The sequence below is a fragment of the Cupressus sempervirens genome, chromosome 7, assembly GCF_028749045.1.
Source record: "Cupressus sempervirens isolate cs-2001-9-10 chromosome 7, ASM2874904v1, whole genome shotgun sequence".
NCBI classification, from domain to species: Eukaryota; Viridiplantae; Streptophyta; class Pinopsida; order Cupressales; family Cupressaceae; genus Cupressus; species Cupressus sempervirens.
In genome coordinates, this window is record NC_143124.1 from 130,062,550 (window position 1) to 130,077,876 (window position 15,327).

Below are 15,327 nucleotides of genomic sequence, written 5' to 3' on the forward strand. Positions count from 1 at the left end.
AATGAATCCATTTAGGTTCTCAAACTTGTCCAAATGATTTCATACCAAACCCTTCAATATGATGGGATTCTCAAATCGACAAAACAACCACTTTCACCAAAAATACTCATAACTTATTCATTTGTCCACATAATCATTCCAAAAAAAACTAAAATGAAGCTTATTCATCTTAATTTAAACAATAAACACTTTCTATGATATTTCTAGGCTGTAGTGGTCCATACACAACCTAGACTCAACATAAATATAGTTAACACCAATCAAAAAAATAAATTTTGAAGACGTTAATTGATTCAAAATGATCTTCCTCTTTCCATTCATTGTTTGGAACATACATACAATGATTTTATACTAGTTGGGGTACTTTATAATTTCCCAACCACCCTTTGAACCAATAACCCTACCCTTTACAACATAATTGCACCTTTTACAATGTTTTATGCATTTCGTGCAATTTTCCATTACAATTTTTTTATGTCAATGTGACAAATTTGAAAATTTAACTCCAAACTTAATAAATATTTGCATGGACATTCAATTACCCTAAAATAAATTTTAATAGCTATTTTACATCCATTTTACCCTTTATTAGTCATTCTTTCATATTCTAACCTTCTTGACCAGATTAGGACCTTAACAAGACAATATTAACAATGTCATACAAATGGCTTCACATAGCCTTACTTATGATTCAAATAGACTCCTAATACATTGAAAACACTATAAAATTCATAATACAAATTCTATCCTCTTGTAACCTCCTAGTATTCCTTTCTACTTAGGTGCTCCTACACCAAATAATTTAAAATTGAAATAAATATATATAGGAGTTGGCCTATGTCGTAAATATTTTTTTTTTTCCTTTTGAAGATCAAGTAAATAATTTTCCTTACACTCAACAAAAAAACAAATCATATCTATGTCTTGTTGGAAATGTAGAATAGGCTATGTGACTGAGGGTGGGGGTGAATCCCAACATTAGGTGACAGAGGTAGACATTAGTTACATAGCATTCCCAACATTTTATTGTTCTTTGGGAATCATGTAATATAAAATTTTTGATTAAATTGAAATCTTTAGTTTTTAAATCGATTGGCTACCACTATTTTTCCATTGTCTTCAGTTTTGCTTTATTCAAATATCTGTTCCAATATTTTGACAAAAATGTTGGGGAATTCATAAGCACTTCGTGGTTGCAGGGAACCAAAGTTACATTTTTCGAAGGTCTAACTACTTGATGTTACCATGACTTGGCATTTGTAGTTCACCATTTCCTTTCATGCCAAGTAGTAGAAGAAACTTTTCTATGCTATGTATGAATGTAATTGTCGACTTTGGCCCATTGTAATTTTGATATTATTTGTTAGTGGCATATCCATGGGTAAAAGTACAAAGCTGTGTCATCTTTTAGGCTGACTAATCAGAACAACTGAATTTCAGTATTTCTATCTAACAATTAATTTCTTTCAATGATATGATATAGAGAAATTTATTCTAGCTAAGTTATACATTGTATCACACTTTTCCAATTGGAAATGTTTATTAACTTCATGTTTTATACTAGTTTGTATCCAATTACTAAAGAAATATAATTATTTCTGAAAACTGACATTTCAATAAGTCTTACTATTTTTTATGATATATTTTTAATAACTTATAAACACCATTTTATAGAGACCAAAGTCCAAAATGTTCTCATATATAGTTTATCATGTTTTAATTAGATATCATATGTTATAATTAAAAAATTCTACAAGCACATATTTTAACACTCGAAAAGATCTCAATTTTGACAAAGAAAAAAATAGTAAACCATATCATAAAAAAATTAAAACTCATATGGCATTCTAGAGGAGAGAGTCCTCTTCTAGAATGTATAATTTTTATTTTGGTTAGAATAGATTTGTTTTTAAAAATGTGGTGGGAGATAAAAACTATCAATTTTAGGTGAGTTGAACTTTGATTGATTATAATAGTGAAAATTTAAGTCTAAAGACAATTTTTATTTTTGAATGTTCTAGATATATATGCTATCTATAACATAGTCTAAGATCAAAGAGAAATAAATTTATTTCCATATAGTTTTGTGGTGGGAACTAGACCCCTAATTTTCAACATTTTTCAGCAACTAAAACATTATCTATAAAAATTATGAAAATATATCAATTCTTAACCCAAATAATTATTAAAAATTATAATGCTAAACTTGATCAATTTCTACACATTTCATTAGTTTACCTCATTTTCAAATTCTAAATAATAATACCAATTTTATATCATTTAAGGTGAACAGTTATACTTTTGTTAGCCTTTTCCTTCACAAAAGGGTGACACAAGTTTGTGCTTTAACCCCCATCAATTTATTATCATGTATCATGACCTAAGATTCCTAGAACTTATGAAATGAAAAAATGATTGTAGCAACATCTACCTAAATCAGCGCAATGAAAATGATTTGTGTGCTACCCCACCATGTGCATCTCAATTAATGCATGGGTCTAACTCCGATAGATCATTTTCTCTGCTTGGTGTTTATCCCATGTTCCCATGCAACTTATTATGATAAATTTCTATTTAAATTTAAGCAGCCATCCTGTTCCCATGTAATTCTTAAATTGAGATGAAAGGATAGTTTGAAATATTTTCTTATTATCGTGGAGCAACAACCACTAATAATTTCAAAATAATCTTTGAAAAAAGTGCAACTATTTAAATATGAAAAACCATAGATATCTTCATAAATGTTTTTCCTCCTGCCTAAATTTTTTCTTCCAAATTTAATTTGCAATAGATATTCATTTAAAATTTTGATTTAAAAGAGGATGCTTAAAAATAAGCACAAATTTTGCTTACACGAAACCACCAACTTCACAATTTTTTGCTAAAAAAATGGAGTAGCAGCTTCTAGCCAAAATAATTTTAGCAACCACATGGGGTCCTCCCCTTAGTTTATATTTCTGACGCATATGTTTTTTAACTAATATCTCTATATGATTGAGCTTCCCAAAGGTCTATTTAATAGTAAACATTATGAAAGTTGCATCTTAGGTGGTGCTTATCTTTGTGTGGCTAAGACTACTCTTGTCCTAGAGTGGAAAAGTCAAGAAAAAATGACTAACTTCAAAATGTTCACATGAGAGGGGTTTTATCAATATGGTTGTGTACATTGTGCTAAAAAAACTCAGATTAAGCCATTAAATTTTTTAGGGATCATTACTATAATTTTAAACCCAAAAACCCTTTTTAAATTAACCAAACTTATTGACTATTCAGATGCTCACCATTCATGCCAGCACATGAACCAAGTGGTGCAAGGGTTATGTTGATTTTGAAAAATTGGGTGTAGTTCACTTATGTTTTAAGTTTGTAGATTGTTTTGGTGGATAGTTTATTCTTTTTGAGACAATCTTCTGAGTTAAATTGTGACTATTTAATGGTATTCACTTTCATTGCAAGTGTTGCTAATAAAATAAAGTATATCATTAGTAGTCATTCATTCTACCTCCTTGCAAGATGTTGATTAAATAAATCATAGCATTACTAGTTATTATTTTAGAGGTACTGATTGTGTATTTTGCACTTCCATCTTGTGCCATTGAAAATTGTACACATTTAGTATACTAAAATTGATAACAACTAATTAAATTTAACTTATTAATATAGTCTCAATATAAAATATTGTAGATAATTTGAGGTTAAAGAAAAATATTTTATATTCAATTTATATTAATAAGATAGGCATCACATATCAATTTCACATATATTAGGTTATTTCCAATATAGATATGCAATCATCTATACCATAATATTCTTAGGAAGGAAAACAATTGGGTTCAATAGTATCAATATTAAAATGCACACAAGTATTGAACATATCTTGCTAGGCACAAAATGTTTAAATATATACAATTGCTGAACACACCTTGGAAAAGAGCATGCAAAGTTCAACAAATGTGGTCAATATATTGAATGGCAAAAACTGATGTATCATTCTGGAAGCCTTGTGATGGTTTTGAACAATAAGCTTCTCAAGAGTTTGTAGACACTTGTTTTCTAACCTTATATCATCCTACTGAATGACTTCAAAGAGATATGTTCTATAGTCTAAGTTCCACATCTTTGCATAGGACCATCAATAGGTGGTTTGACATCTTTATGAATCCCTTCACTAGTAGAATTTTGGCAAATAAATGACTACATGACTAAAACTTTTAGTCACATGACTAAAGGTGATCAAATTCTAGTAATATTTTGTAATGTAAAGTGACTAAATAAATGATTAAATTGGTCATTGGCTAAAATCAAAAGGATGGACTAATATAAGTGGCTAAATAAATGATCAAATAAATAAATAAACAATCGGTATCTAATATTTAGTCACCCAAACAAATGACTAAATGAATGGTCGATGAATTTTAAATCATACTAAAATATTCTTTAACTGTGTATAACTTTTATTGCTCATTAATGGAGTCTTTGTCCTAACAATATATCATTATTAGTTAACTTCCTTGTATGTCCTCTTAATCGATCTTGAACTAGAAATGAACTCAAAATCACCCCAATCTGCTCTCAAAATCTATATATAGACTCTTGAAGACGAAAAAACCTCCACACACTCAAAAGAAAATTCCAAATCTATCTTTGTGTACAAATAATATTAATTATAATTAAGTATTTTATAATCTCAACATAGAATCACTATTAGTCAAATTAATGTCATGTAATAACCATCTTTATAAAATATAACATTAGTTTATTATAAGTACATTTAATATATTAGTATTTAGTAAATAGTGAGAACCTCTATTAGATAAATATTAAATCTTTCAAAAAAATTATTTAGCAATAAAAATAATAAATATTTACAATTTAAATTATATTTATCATTAATCTAGTTGATAAGGCTATTACCTCATGAATGTCACTCTAAAAATTGTCACATACTTGCCATCGACACTCCATTACTAGAATAGTTCAAGTCAGAAAATTTTGGCCAAACATGTTTTGGGAGCCAGCTATGATGCCGACAAATTTCTCCAACTTGACCGCCATACATATTCCCTTCTCTATACCATCTAGAATATTCCCATCACTTTTTTACTATTAGTATAATGACGAAATTTAGTATGACAACATTTATAGTCACATCACCTTGCCCAAACCATTAGTTGTAAAATTTACATGTATTAGCATTTGCTACCACATAACTCATAGATTACATTTTTTATGAATGAACATGATTTATAGGACTGAGTCTATTTAAAATTACTCTAATCTTCAAGTTCCTAACTTTTCTTTTATATCAAATAACTCAATCTTGCATTAAAAAAAATAGATACAATAAATAATTTTAATACCAATAAAATTAAAAATACTAACTTACTCTATCATACCTCAGTTATGAAATAGTGAACATGACACTACTTTAACATGTTTTATCTAGCACACGCGCACGCAAACACATAATATCTATCTATCTATCTATATATCTATCTACACACTCACACACACACACACACACTCACACACACACACACACACACACACACACACACCTATATATATGTATTCAAATTACACATTGAATATTTTTAAAATTATTTATCTATTTATTTATTTATAACTATACTTAATTATAACTACAATCACAACCTGGCAAGTCAAATGATCTCCCTCCTCGCTTTGATCAACGACAATATCCTCTCTCTCTTGGAAAATCTCAAAGACAGGAACCAGATGGAGGAAGATGATAAACAGAATAGAGACAAAGATAGGCTGGATGTGGATAAAGCCAAGGACAGCACTATGGAGCAGGATTTGACGAACGCCCAGGATCACAAGGCAGAAGAGCAACAAGAGTGCGCCGAAGCTGCCCAGACCATGCTCGAGATGGAGAAGTAGTCTACTAGGTTGGGTCTCTGCCCTTTGGTTTTTGTTTCTCCTGGCTTTGGCTTTTTGTCTGGTCTCTGTTTTTCTGGTTGGTTCTCTGGCCTTTTTAGTGGGCAGTTGTTTTGGGCTGGGCCTTTGGGCTTATTTTCAGCCGTAAGGCTTATGTTTTGGCTGGGCGTTTTTTCGCTTATTTTCAGCCTTTCTTGTTGTTAAACTTATGGGTTTCAGGACCCCTTAAAACCTGTTTACCTTATCAAAAACTATACTTAATTATAGTAAAGGCATTTAATATTTAAGATACTCAACCTAACTTTTTTTATCAGCAATTTATATTTCTCCCCAAGGATGAAGCATCGTTGAAATCATTGTGTCCATTAATTTATTTTTCTCGTATATGAGAGAGAACTAATTCCACCCAACATACCTTGCTAAAGGTAGGGCTCATGAGTTCTCTTGAATTTTTTTTGACAAAACTCCTTCGCATAAATATGAAGATGAGAAAATGAAACCATGTCGATGTTAGAATATTTGAATTTGAGTTTCTACAAAACCTATAATGTACTAGAAATTTGTTCACTTTTATGACTCATTATTACTCGGCCTTACAAGCAGAAAATGAACATCTTACTATTGTTCATTCTAAAGATCATTCTTTAGTTTGAAGAGACATCTTTAGAGATCATTCTATTGCTCATGCTTTCTGAGGATGGAGCATCCAGAATAGTTCTAGTAGTCTATAGATACACAAAAATGGAATACTAAATTTTGTATCTATTAAAAAGAAAATATGAACACAAAAATAACATTTAAAATGTCATCTATAAATATATAGCCAATGTCTGTATCCATATTTTTTGGGGGGAAAATTAATGAAGTCATTAATAAGATTGATCTATTTGGGTTTATGGGCATTGTAGTTAATAACTAAGATGTTTATAAAAGTGTTGTAAACTTTAGGGATGTTGTTCAAAATATCCTTGATTATTTCTTATGCCAAGCACAATATGCTAAAAATATATATGATCGAGTACAACCAAGAAATGACCCCTAGCCACCCTCAAGTATCAAAAAGAGGGAAACAAATAACTAGAACTTTGTCATAGGAAATGTATTTTCTTTTATTTATCTTCATGTGAATGAAAATCTTGACGTGCCAATGTATGTTCTCTCTTTAATCAAAGTTTGGATTAAATAAGATGATCAGTAAGTACCCATGAAAAAATTATGAACTATCCTTGTGCTGTCATTTTTTCTTGATAAAATTGAGTAGGACACATATATTCATGCAAGTCTTTTAATTTTTCCTTCCTCTCTTTTATGATGATCATACATTTTAATAGTGAAATGAATCAATTTAAATACAGGGCAACATAACCAAGCTTAAGCAAAAAAAGATCAGCTTTTAATATGCTATATAATATGTAGGTTATACTAAGCCCATAATGTTTTAAAAATATGTTATATGTTGTCCAAGGGGTTCATCTTAGCTGGTTGAAGCAATGAGTTCCCATTGTGGAAATCTTGGTTCAAATTCCAAGACAAGCACCTTTGTGAAATTCTAAGTTGTGACTCTTGGTCTTCCAATTGTTATTTTGGTGTGGTTTCTCATAAGGATCTTGAATAATCTTGTTAGTCTCATGTTGTTGCTTGAATGAGCACAAGGTTTACCAATGACCTTTAATATAAAATATGATATGTGATTATGAAAGTGTCTTTGTACTTGCACCTTTGGAAAATGTATTGCATTTGTTGTGAGTATTTATTGTCCATTAGATATTTTAGTTTGGTGGGCTTCAATTAGGATCATTTTTAATTTAATCTAAACTTGAAGTGAATTTTCTAGTATTTCTATTTATTTTAGCACCTGCTTGCCATCCAATTGCAAATTGAATTAAACATTTTGCAATTTTAATATTTTTTATTCACCCATATTCCAATGGTCACTTCTGGATTCTGGGTGTCACCCATGTTCCAATGGTCACTTCTAGATTCTGGGTGAAGATTTTAAAATGACACTTTTAGACCACCTCACACTCTACAAGGTCTACAATGAGCTCCATAAATGTAGAAAATTTGAAAAATTAGCTTTAGCCTCTTCACTCACCTATGGAGCTTCACCCAAAAAATGATAAATTTTGACATATGAATTAGGAGCATTAGATTCCCAAAGTTAGCATAGGAGACTACTAGATCATTTTCCCTATTACTATGAAAAAAATGAGAAATCTAAAATCAATTAGAATATTGATTCTTTATATTAATTAGTTTTAATTAAAAAAATTACTTTTACAATATAGAAAGATCTATTAAACTTAATTGTATTGACAACATAGGCTTCTTCTCCAAACCCTTGAAGAGAGGAATGTTTTGTTTTTCATTTTACTCATTCTGGTGCATGTCAAGTTGTATCGTGTTCCTTTCCCACTAATATTTCAAATTAAATATCTCACCTTCGAACAGTAGGCCCATGGCTATCCATCTTGGTTTGACCTGCAGTTAATTAAACCTTTGTAGTCAAGAATTATCCTGCAATGCGACAGTGGTAAAGAATTTGTCTGTGTCCACTATTTTACTGGGAGACGGATGGATGACTACGGTCGATAAGATTGCAAATTTCTCGACAAGTGTGATGCGAGACAACTGGGTGAATAGTCTTGATAAGACTTCTACTTTCCAATTTTCCCCAACTTGTTGACTACATTGGCACTGACGATTATGATGTGAAGAAGGTAGATGAGTACGGTTTGTTGGATTTTTGTTTTTCTCTTCATACATTGAATCTTCCCTCCATGACTTTTACCGGATGAGGACTATTGATAAGACTTTTGATTCCGCTTACATCCATGGTTCCACCTTTCCCCAACTTTCAAAATCCTTCCTCTAAAACTTTCCAGTGAGCATTCTTGTGCAGAGTTGAATTGTGATCTTTTTTCCATGTCGGTAGGTAACATAATTATCTTTAATTATTATTATTTTATTAGAAATGGTTCACCAATCAGAGTTGGACTAGGGGAGATGATCTAATAGTGGCCCACATTCTTAGTCAAAAAGGCAGGGAACTAATGTTTTGTTTTCACCCCCTAATTTCTTTTTTCTTGGTAACAACCTATCATATTGCAAAGTTTGAGGAATTATATTAAAAAATAAAATTATTATATGCTAATTATAAATTTATGATTGGCTAACACTATTTTGCTGAGGTTTTATTCATTTTATGAATATTATTATTGAGCAAAAATCAACATCTGTAGACAAAGCTGACAAGATTGTAATTCGGTGGCAACAAGTTCGATTATTAATGCAGTTGATTTATTGGAGATTAATTCCAAGTACCTTACCAGCTATTTATGTCATCACCTCAGGTGTCAAATCGTAATCAATCCACAACATTGAAGAATAAATTTAAAGCCACATCTTGTTGAAGATCTTAATTTTGGATTTTGTGTCGAATTGCCGTCATACTCGACAAGCCATTTGAAGATTTCACACGCAATGTGGCTAATTAAAAATGATAAAATAAATTATTTAATTTGTCTTCTCTATCTACCAAGGGTGCCTGGTTTTCAATGCAATGGGACACGACGTCAGAGTAAGGTATAATTTATTGCATAAATGCCAAGCATTTAAAGGTCTTTGTGGCTAGTTATTTTATTTTAACTTACTCATCAACATGATCTAAATGATCAACTATTTAAATTTGTGATTAAAATGTCGATTTCCTCCTATCTTGGGTACAAAGGGAAACAATCTTTAGCTCCATTATAGCTTTGGGCAAACCATGGTATTTGAAGATTTGTATGTTCATACATGGGAACGTTTAAACAGAAAATAGTATATTCGATACTCTTCAAAAAAAACTTTTCAAATATTTTTAGAAATTCTATAATTGTTACTTTTTTCAATTGAAAAAATAATAAAATCTTTTGCAAAATTCAACTCAGCCAATAAAAAACTTCAGATTAAGGAAAAGTTAAAAATAAATATAATTAAAATAAATTCAATTAAACAGTAATTAAATTAATTGCAATAGTTGAGTCAAAATTAGAGGAAGTTTTTCAAAACTCACAACTTAATGGCTTTTATAATTTATTTTTTAGTTCAAAATTCAAAGTAACATCTGAATGCAAATATAAATTTATTTTCTTCACAAATCATATTTATATTTATTATTAATTTTTTGAATTTTTCATCATTACATTATCGAAATCAAATTATCGGTACACTTATTAATCAATTCACATTATATTTTTAACATTGCTATATTAAATTAATTCATCATTGTTACATTAATTTTCTCAAAATTACTTGATACAGAACAATTTATCTTAAAAAAATCTCCTCCTTGCACTTATATTTAATACTTTATACTATTAAAAAATTGTAATATATTTCACCTATAACATAAGACGGGGACTTAAACTCTCCTGGAGCTCTTGTTATAGATTCTCTCAATTATTGTTCACAAAAGTTTGAAAAATGATAGCATATGTACCAATAGTAATCACACAAGTACTAATAGTTTCAACCATTTTTTAGCTTGATTGGTTCATGTGTGCAAAAAGTACTATATTTTTGGTGAGTGCTCATATGGGTATGAACATAATGGGTTATGGTTGAACATTTGAAAATGACACTTTTAGACCACCTCACACTCCACAAGTTCTACAGTGAGCTTCGTAAATGTGGAAAATGTAAAGGGTTAGATTTAAGCTCTTCAATCACCTATGGCGCTTCATTCAAAAAAATTGACAGATTTTAATATATGGATTGAAAGTCTTAGCTGCTCGAAGTTAGCTTGGGCGGCTACTTGGTTGTCTCCCCTAGCTCTATAGTCCCTCTCTTTTGGGGAATATAGAATACGAATTTGTGTTTTCTAGAAAATAGAAGATGTTATACATTTATAACTTGCTGTGTGAACATGTTACATGTTTGAAAAGTTTACATTAAGGTTATAGTAAAGAAAGCTTCTAGAACACACACTGCTTTTGTGCTATTTGTGGAAAGTTATAATGAAATTGAATTCGTAACCATAATGGTGTGCTTCATGTTTTTGTTGTATCTTCTTATATGTTCCTATTTTTCCTCTCTTTTTTGTTCATTAATTTATTTCTTCTTTTATTTTCACCTACACTTAACTCATCTTAAAGATTATTGACAACTTTAACATGAACTAATCCACCCGTGCTAGAAAATGATAGTGAGAATTCTAGAAGATATAGTGAGAATTTTTCAAGATGTATTTTTAATCACACTTTCACATGATGGTCTGATGGATGTCATGGTTTGGTCTAGCACAGAAATTTGACCCAAAGAATTGGTGTTAAACCCAGAATTCACAAATGCATTTGCAAAAATATTGGACAAAAATTAGTTAAGATTAGCAAAATATGTATTATCATAGAGTAAATTGAATCACTATTGCATTTACATAATCTCAAATGGGATATATCATAGATGAAAATTTGATTATAAAGAAGAAAAGGAGAAAAGACAAGTAAGAGTTTTATTATCACTCTCATTATTATCCTTGACGAGATCAACAAAGAAGGTACATTTGAAGAATAGACAGATATTTTGTACTTAGTAGTGTTGCTTCATTTCCATTCACCACGTGTCTCCAAACCGCGCTTTTCTATTTACTTGAGACATTTTCAATTGACTTTAATTCTCAATTAAGTGAATGCTTGTTTATTATTATGTATTTTGGCTTACTTATTAGCAATCAACAATTGAAGTTTTTAAATCATATTTGATATACTTATAATTCATTAAAAAGATAAAATAGAAATATATTAGAGCAATTGCAATAAGTAATAATAACATAAAGAAAATTTGTATATTAGTTTAGAAAAATTCAAAATAAATAATATTATTTTTAAATTAATTTTATATTTGTTATTTTATGGATTGGTGAAGATGTATTCTATATAAATTTTAGATCTATCTTTCTTAAATGCGTTGATATTTACATATAGTTATTAAATTATTATTATATTTTATGTTTTAAATCTCTCTTAAACTTTGTCTATCTTTACAACATTTTAATTTTTAAATAACATTTAGAAGTAAAACTTATGCTGTAAAAGGTAGGAGAATCCCCAAATCCTAGCCGTCAACAATTAACCACATATCATAATATAACAATAACACAGATATTCAGATCCACAAAACACCAATTTCTCATAATAGAATCATAAGATTACATCCAACATGTCATGTTGTCCAAGTATAAGCAATTACAATAGTAATTGTGCAAGACTCTTAGACTACAAAATATTTCTAAGATTTGGTTATGCTTTATTTAGAAGATTATGAGTATGATTTTTGACTTGCAAATTTAAAAAATAAAAATAAAAAAATTCCATGATGAACTTTGAAAGTTCAAGATTACTGAATATATGTTATATCAATTTATATTTAAATCTTTTTGATTGATTTTGGGGGTGAATATTAAATATTTCCTTGTATGAGGTATTTTTCTCTATATGGTATGGGAAACTATTTTCTCTAAATTAGGTATTTTTCCCTAAGTTGCCTCACAGTTGCAAGATAGGATAGTGCATGGTTCTCATAAATGTTTTACTTCCACTTTAATCACTTTTTATAGCCATAATGCCTACGTATGCCATGATGCCTAAAATGTGCATGATACATTAAAAATAATCAATTAGATAGCCGGTGCCCCAGAGCGCTTGCATGGTCATCCATTGTCATCCATGTTACCATCTATTAATTTAGACTATTTATATATGTACGTTTGTTGCAATTATAGTTATGCTATTTTATGTATGGTGCAATGTACGCAAACATGGCCGCATCCGTAGGTAGCCGTCTTCAACGGAGACGCTTCTTTGTAAAAAAATTGTACGAACTCACGCGGTTTTCGACAGGCCGTTTTCTATGTTTTTGCTCTTCTTCTTCTCCAAATCTTTAATTTCTTCTCGCATAGAGTTCTTTCCCTCTATTTGCGACCGTGGTTCTGTCTCTTCTCTGTATTAAGGTTAATTTGGATCCTTTGAAATGACTTCCAATTCTGAGCAGCCTGAGCTCGAAGACACTATTGAGCAGCCTAAACTGGAAGATGCTTTTGAGCAGCCTGAACCTTCTTCAAGGCCCAGGCAAATGAGAACTTTTTAATGGAGATCCCTAAATTGTTGCAGGAATGGTGTCTGTCCATTCTAAACATCTTGGTACAGATCTGCCTCATTCCATTCCGCAGGTTTATGCGAGCTATTGAACTCAGCCGGCAAACGCTACATGAGGTTGATCGCCAAAACATATTTGACCAGTTCCCACCATTCTCCGAGTCTGCGTCCACGGAGCTCTGGCAGATTTTCATTAACCATCGCGGAAGCGATACGAAATACACATTCGCCAAAAAAATAAAGGAAACCCTTGATAGCAAGGGATTCCGCGCTTTCCTCGATGTAGGTGCAATTCGGCCCGGCGATGTGATACAGAGAGAAATACAAGCAGCAATGAACATTGCCTCTCTTCACATTGCCATTTTCTCTCCCAACTATGCCGAATCCTCATGGTGTCTGGATGAGCTTGCTTACATGCTCAAAATTAGAGCCCCTGCTACAATCGTTCCCATTTTCTATCATGTTGATCCCTCTGATCTCAGATATATTGATCAAGGAAAAGGAATATATGCCGATGCCTTCTCACAACATGCAAAGAAAGGTAGATACACCAAGGAAAGGCTCGATCAGTGGAAAGCGGCAATACACAAAATTTCATCCCTTTCCGGCTTACAGGTTAACAATAATAAGTATGTATTGTTTCTTTTTCTCCTCGATAGTCAAGTTCTGTATTCCATATATGTTGAGAAAAGTGATGCATGAGGAACTGATAATTTTTTGTATTCTATATATTCTTTAATATTTATCTGCTCATGCAAGAGGAACTGAAAAAATTGTATCAGTTTGCATTGTTTATGATAGAGTGAATATCTGCGTAGAAGGAGTTTGTAGCGTTGGAGAACATGCAATATATTCGTTTTAAATGATTGTAATGTAATTTTAATTAGTGCGTGGAAATAATTGTTGTTTTGTGTGCTGTATTATACTCGCTATTCTTTACCTGTTTTCAGATTCTACAATATATAGGTTCTACTTAATTCGTGTTGTGTGTTTTGTTTTGATTTTTATTTTTCGCCCATAATGTTTAGGGTTGAGGCCGAAGTTTTGAAGAACATTGTGAATAGAACATTGATAGCAAGGATTCCGCGCTTTTCTCGATTTAGGTGCAATTCGGCTCGGCGATGTGATACAGAGAGAAATACAAGCAGCAATGAACAGTGCCTCTCTTCACATTGCCATTTTCTCTCCCAACTATGCCCAATACTCATGGTGTCTGGATGAGCTTTCTTACATGCTCAATATCTGAGCCCCTGCTACAATCATTCCCATTTTCTATCATGTTGATCCCTCTGATCTAAGATATATTGATCAAGGAAAAGGAATATATGGCGATGCGTTCTCACAACATGCAAAGAAAGGTAGATACTGCAGATTGATAATATACTGCATTTCCAGGTAAATGTATTACTGGCTCCCCTTTAATTATTTCTTAGTGAAATCATAAAAATAATAGTTTGTTGTTTTGTTTGCCTCTGCTTGCGGCAGAGTTGACTGAAATAGCTTGTATTCTGGTATTTTTCATTCAGAAAGAAATACAAATTAGAGGGATACAACCTCCAGCTACTTTTGTGGCCTTCAAAGAGTACGCTCATCAGCTAATGCGAACCTGAAGAAAACTAAATATACCTCATGTGCAAAGCAATGAGTTCATGGAAGAGTTTGCATATTTATTAGAGCATCTTGTTTGGCTTCGCTAGCATACCCATTCATTAAGAAACCTTCCATCTTGTCTTCCATTAAGACATTTAAGTGTTTTAGAGGTTGATGATGCTAATGACTTGGAGGAGTTGTGGCAGGTCAATGTGGATGTAAGTAGTTTGAATCCGTGGTTTTTATGTAATAGCGTTTTGATAGTTTATATTTTTCTCAATTGAATTCAGTAGAATAATGAACTGAATTGAGTATAATGATGTTTGCGTGCAGCCTCCTCTGCAATTGAGAAATCTTATAGTACGTTTCCCTTTCAAATTGCAATGGCTTCCAACCTCAATAGGACGTCTTTAAAATCTGAAAATTCTTTCCCTTTGTTTTAGTGGTAGCAGTTTGCCAGAAGAGTTCTGTGGCCTGCATTCGCTAAAGTATTTATATTTATACTATCCAAAGTTATCTTCACTGCCAGCTGGTTTTGGCAATTTAAAAGATTCGAAGTATTTAATGCTGTCTTGCCCACAGTTGAGCACTTTGCCAGATTCTTTCCAGCAGCTGATAAAGATGAAACATCTGCGATTATCCAGATGTGAAACGCTCTCCTCACTGGCTAATGGCTTTGGGAATTTAGTAAGATTGAAGT